A 6,166-nucleotide genomic window follows, 5' to 3' on the forward strand; every position below is an offset into this window, starting at 1 on the left:
ATACAAGAAGTTGTGAACTCAAGTAGCATCGAATAGAAGGAAGGGAAATCTATTAGAAGTTATTTCTAACCATTTAAAGAAGAGATGTTCGTTAGTGAGATTGAACCCAATAAGGAAGCAAATGAAATGTTGTGGAACGGCCTACGACCAGGCGCGGATCCAGCACCTGGCGAGCACCCACGGCCGCCCATGCTGGATCCGTCGGAATGTTCAGTTGCCGCCAAGACCGCCGGGCAGCAAGCGCAGCCATGCAAGGTTCGCAGAATGCAGAGCCAGTGCCGGAGGAGGAAGAAAGAAGATGACTTCCATTTTTCTCTTTGGAGCTTACACTAATGACCGGAATTGGGCGGGCCTCCTTTTGTTTAAAAAAAATTAGGCCCAATAGAGGATCCATCATCCATGATATTAATTTTCCCCAACCCAAATCAACCAACAACCCAAACTCCAAATCCCAAATATTTGGAAGTTGTAATCGGCAGGGCAAATTAAGCAAAGAGCCGAAGACCTAGACCCAAAATGCAAACCCTTCCCTTCCATTTCCCTTTTTCCATTCGAAGCAGAAGCAGCTGTGGCGCCTCACGCTTGCGAAGTGGGAATTGGGAATTGCAACTGACCTGTGTTTCAACTGGTTGGAAGTATGCAATTTTCTGGAAACTCAAGCATCGATCACGAATGTGAGTCCTTTTATTCTTTAGTCTTGTTTTGAATGTTAGTCTTGATGTGAGATATATCATGATTTTGACATATGTACTCTGTATTGTTTTTATTTTTTGGGGACAAAAGTCGTGATGACGACATAGTTAATTTGTAGTGTTGGTTTTCTGTTATAAGTTCATTAGCCATTCACTTAGTTAAATGTACAATATCACATTTATTTGTTAATTTAATTGAAATATATGAAAGGAATCATTGTCTTTTTTAGGAAAATTCTTGCAAAAAAATGCTAAATCAACAGAGAATATTTGAATTAAATGTTGAATTAGAAAGGAGATCAAGTATAGTGCCACAACAGAGAGAAAAAGGGGGAATTTTTAGATTACAAGATGTGACTAACAAGTAATTTTGGGCATTAGTTTTGCGGGTAACAATAAGAATTGAAATGTTGTAATGGAAAACCAAAGCACCGGCTAATATGAGCTTAGATTACCAGTTCTTAGAAACTATCTTTCTTGTGATGGAGATTCCCGAAACTTGATTTTTGGTGTCAAAGTCAATCTCCGCCCTAGCTGAACTTTGATGCTCGATTCGCCCCTGCCTACGACTAGGCACTCTCATCTGGAAAACTTGTTGGAAAAGATCCAGGTAGAAGACGTGTTGGATAATCAATGGAGGATGCAAAATCAGATGACGATTAAGAAGAAGAAACAAAAAAAAAAAAAAAAAAAAAAAAAAACACTTTTGAGGAGAATAAAGGATAAACAACCACGTTCACATCTGGACTGCAAAAGATCATAGTGCCACATGTAAGTATTATGTCCTAAATCCAATCGATTTAAGTTGTAAATACTTTTAATATGTTTAATTTATTTAATTTTGACAAGATCTATTATTTATTTAAATTAATTTTCTGATAAATAATATTAAATAATAGAGTCTGAAATTCAAGTTTAAGTGATTTGCTAATTACAAGGAATTGTGATTGTGAAATACAAATTACGTATGATTGGATCTTGAATAATTCGTGGACGTAAGTAATAACGAGATACGGATATCGTTATTACAGATAGACCATCACGTGTGGTATTTCCTACTTTTGAGGACTAAAGTGTAAATACTAAAAAATTGTGTCGAACCTTACAATGAAGATTTGAGAGTGTTAGGGACAAGTCGGATAAGGAAAGAAATCAAAGAGATGAAATATAATCAAAATATTATCACATATCAACTTTCAGGCGAAAAAGTTATACTCTAGATTTTCAGTCTTTATTTGAAACCCATTTTTGGGATAGTAAACTTTCGAATTGGAAACATTCTATTTAAAGAAAAATTGTAGCCCTTTGAATAATCTTTTCAACGCATTGAATCGCTTCAATCAGATATCACGAGAGAAAATTATGATCAAAATACTAATAATTGTCCGACGGAGAAAAAATTTGAACTATGCGGTCGCATAGTTCAAAAGGTTTGCGGTTGCATTCAACCCTGCAGAGAAAATTTTGGAATTCAACAAATGACCTATGCAGTAGCATCCCAAGGTCGCATAGTACAAGATTTTGGCCGTATTCAAGTTTCCTTTTATGATTAAAACTCAATTGTCAAGGGTTTAGGCAATATCTTTAACCTAGATTTGAGCCATATAAGTACCAAAACGTCCCACACACATAGGAGAGCTTCTTTTATGCAACAAAAAACTCAAACAATTAAGAGAATCATACTGGAGAATTGGGCAAATTCATCTTTGTAAGAGATTACAAATAAGGAATTGCAAGAAAACTATTGAATATAATTCACACCACGAAGATTGCCCAAGAATTGGAAGGAAACTTCAAGAGATGTCAAGATGTCATTCAAGAATTCAAGATTTATCACCAATTATTTAAATTCCGGGTAATGTTTATTAACTTTAGAATGTATTCTTGTAATTTCATTATGCTTGGCTAGGTTTTTATATTGCTAAGATGAGATGAACCCTTGTTATGAAGTTTTGGTTTAAATAATTGAATTCAAGTTAATTTGCTTTAATGTTTAGATGTTTATGATTGTTTAGTTTGCTTTCAATTAACTGGCCATTAGTTGAATTGTTTGTAGGTTTTTTTTTCATCGAGAGAGATAGTAGGATCATTAGCAAGTAGTGATAAATATTGTGAGGTTTGATAGAGAATAGAGATATACATCTATGCTTCACATGGTTATATAGATGCTCTAGCACGTTCAATGTTTCTTGAATGTTCGTATTTTTTATAAAGATATAGAAGGGTCATGTGTAAGATTAGATTTAATTACTATCGAGAGAAGCATTTAATTAAAATAAGACCATCACCAGCAAGCATGATTTCGAATTGTCAATTCAAATTGTTGAAGTAAAAATTGGATTACCAAGGAGAATTCTGCATCTTACCTATGCATCTCACGCATTTGATAAACTTTTACTTTGCATTCGAGTTAGTTGATAATTTAGGCTTCGATTTGCTACAACTCTTTATTTATATTCGATTAAGGGTATTAATAACTTTAACAAGATCAAATACATAGTTCTCGTGGGTTCGACACTCTATGATAAATGTGTTTTTACAAACCTATTAGGTACTTTAACAAGCTAATTACTGATGATATTGAGTGGATTCTTATTCATAATTGTGTAATTATGGTGTTTGTAAGCCAAAAGTCCAAATTGGAGGAGAAAAGAGCTAAATGAAGGAAGAGGGGACCAAAAGTGCATAAAATCATGACTTGGAGACCAAAGTACACAAGTGTCGAAAGTCTAGGGACCTATGATTACAATTTTGGAGGGCAAAAGTGATATGAAAATCAAAATGTGAGGACCAAATTGTATATGATCAAAGTTAGGGGCCTTATGTGCAATTAAATGAGGGACTAAGTTGGAAAAAGAAATGAAGAAAGCCCGCATATGTGTAGCCTTATTATGGCTCGTGCGCAGAAGGCCCTTTGTGATATACCAAGGCCAAAGGGGTCTCATGGTGCATATGCCGCCTTCCGGCTAGGCGAATTGTGTTTATTTCTCGTAAATTTCAGGACTTCTTCCACAATTTCACGTGCGGCTATTTTTGACCATTTAGATACCAGTTTGTTGGTCACTTCTAGGGCAACACCTATAGGAAAACACTTAGAAAAGCATTCATGGAGAGAAGAGGCAAGAAGAAAGGGAGAATATCTAGCAAAATTTGGGAGTTTGCAAGAATATTTAAGATTTCAATCCCTTATTTCTTCAATAATATATTCAAAAGGATGGCTTTCTTCCTTTGTCTTATATTTTTCTATTATCTCCTTCATTTTGTAATGGGTTCTTTCTTTATTTCATTTTTGTGCTTCTTTTTTGCAATGGGCTAAGTGTGTAACGTTTGGATTTATAGTGTAACATGACCTAAGTTTCTTTAATGTCAATATTCATCATTTAATGCTTTAATTACAATGTTATTGTGCATTTATTATTGTGCTTATATTTTCATCATGTATATGGCCAATAGATGATTAAGTTAGGTGGTTTGTGCAATTATTAAGAGATTGTTATACGTTCTTGACCAAAATAATTAATGCCCTAAGTTGTTTTAAGAGATAGAGATATACTTTAAACATAGTTGACCCATTGAGTTATTTTCGTTATGACTTAATGCAATCTATTGCATTTTTATCAACATAGAGATATAGTAGATAAAACCAATCGATGAAGGTTAATTTTGCTCAAAAGAGGTAATTAACTAAATTTGGAAAATCGGGTATAACTAGGTAATTTGCATTTTTGGTTTGTTGCAATATTAAAAAATGACGGTTAAGTGACATCGTAAATCCCAACTCATTTATCATTTAAATTTCCTTCTCTTTCATAATTGTTATTTTAAATGATCTTCAAATTCTTTTTCTTTTCTTTTTCACATATAAAATCTAATTGTGTGTTTTCAATTGTTAAAATTGAGTCAACAATAGTATAATTAAAAAAATACTCATCAAAGGATCGATACTCAGACTCACAAATCCATTTTATAACTTGAATGCACCCGTCCACTTACAGTATATAATTTTGGCAAATACTTTGCACACCATTATATTACTTTTTTACGATCCCGTCCATTTGCAGGTTTTAAAGGTCAAATTTTTTGTGACGTTGCTAAGGACTATTGTTTTTGATAAGTTTTAGTTAATTTAACTTTTGTCTGAATTTTATTTTTTATTTTTAGTTTAGCTTATTGTATTAGAAAGATTTTACTGTATTTTTTGGTTCCATTTTCAAAATGTTGTATGAGAAGTTCGAGAAATGGTGATCTTGCTCAATTTGACCCAAAAATTGAATGAACATTCAACTGTCGAATAAGATAATAGTTGGAAACACACCAAGAATAGAAAGAAGAAGAAATGGCAAACAAAAATTTGAATCAAATAGCCAGCTAATCTGAGAAATGTAGAACCAAATATAGATGCAACTAGTGAAAACGTAAGGCTCATGGATGAATATATGGTCCTACCAGTCATGGAGAGCCAATCTAGTATAATATATTCGGAGTCTAGTCTGGCAATCTTTCACTTGAGGACTGATGTTATCAACATGTTACAAAATGCACTACAATTCTTTGGGAGAGCTACTGAGAATCCCAACGCTCATATATCAAGATTTCTGGACATGTGTATAGCAATTGAGTATTCAGGGGTTTCAAGCGAAGCAATCAGACTAAGGCTCTTCCCTTATACATTGAGGGACTCAGCAAGATGGCAGTTAAACACATGTCTACCACAGAGCATCATTACATGGAATCAACTAAGTCAAAAATTCCTTAGCAAACATTTCCTGCCAAAAACGATTGTAAAGTTAAAGGACGAGATTACTACTTTCCAACAACTAGAATCAAAATACTACACAGAGGCTTGGGAACTATATAAGGTTTACTTTCCCAATGCCCATAGCACGATTACAAAAGTAGCTTCAGGTATAATATTTCTACATTGGTCTGAGTTCGATTAGCAAAGCTAACGTAGACTTTACGTGTGATGGTTCTATCACAAAAAGAACCGCAGATTGGGTCTAGCAAATCATGGAGAATTTGGCATTAACTAGTGCACTTTAGCCTACTGAAAGGACAAGTAAAAAGAAAGCTGCTGGGGTATTCGAAGTTGGATATTCGACAACAATTTCAGCACAATTGGTATCATTACTGCAGAAGTTAGATCAATGAGCGCAGCCCAGATAGTAGGACCAAAATGCAAACATTGTGGAAGGAACCAAAAGAGTGTTTTCTATAATGTAGGATCTCCTTTTGCTTAGGCAGCGAAGGATGTAAACTACATTCAGAATTCTCAAAGGCAACAACATAATCCAAATCCTAACACTTATTACCGAGGCTAGCTAAATCACCTAGGCTTTCAATGAAGTAATAATAAGGGAGCTCAGATCGCACCAAGTGGATTTCGATTTATGAGGTCGTTCTCTGTTGCATTAGTCTTTTTACTTCCCATTCGCTACCATAAGTAGACTACGCTTCCTAAATTTCTGCAGAAT

Source organism: Olea europaea, chromosome 4 (assembly GCF_002742605.1).
Source record: "Olea europaea var. sylvestris chromosome 4, O_europaea_v1, whole genome shotgun sequence".
Classification (NCBI taxonomy): domain Eukaryota; kingdom Viridiplantae; phylum Streptophyta; class Magnoliopsida; order Lamiales; family Oleaceae; genus Olea; species Olea europaea.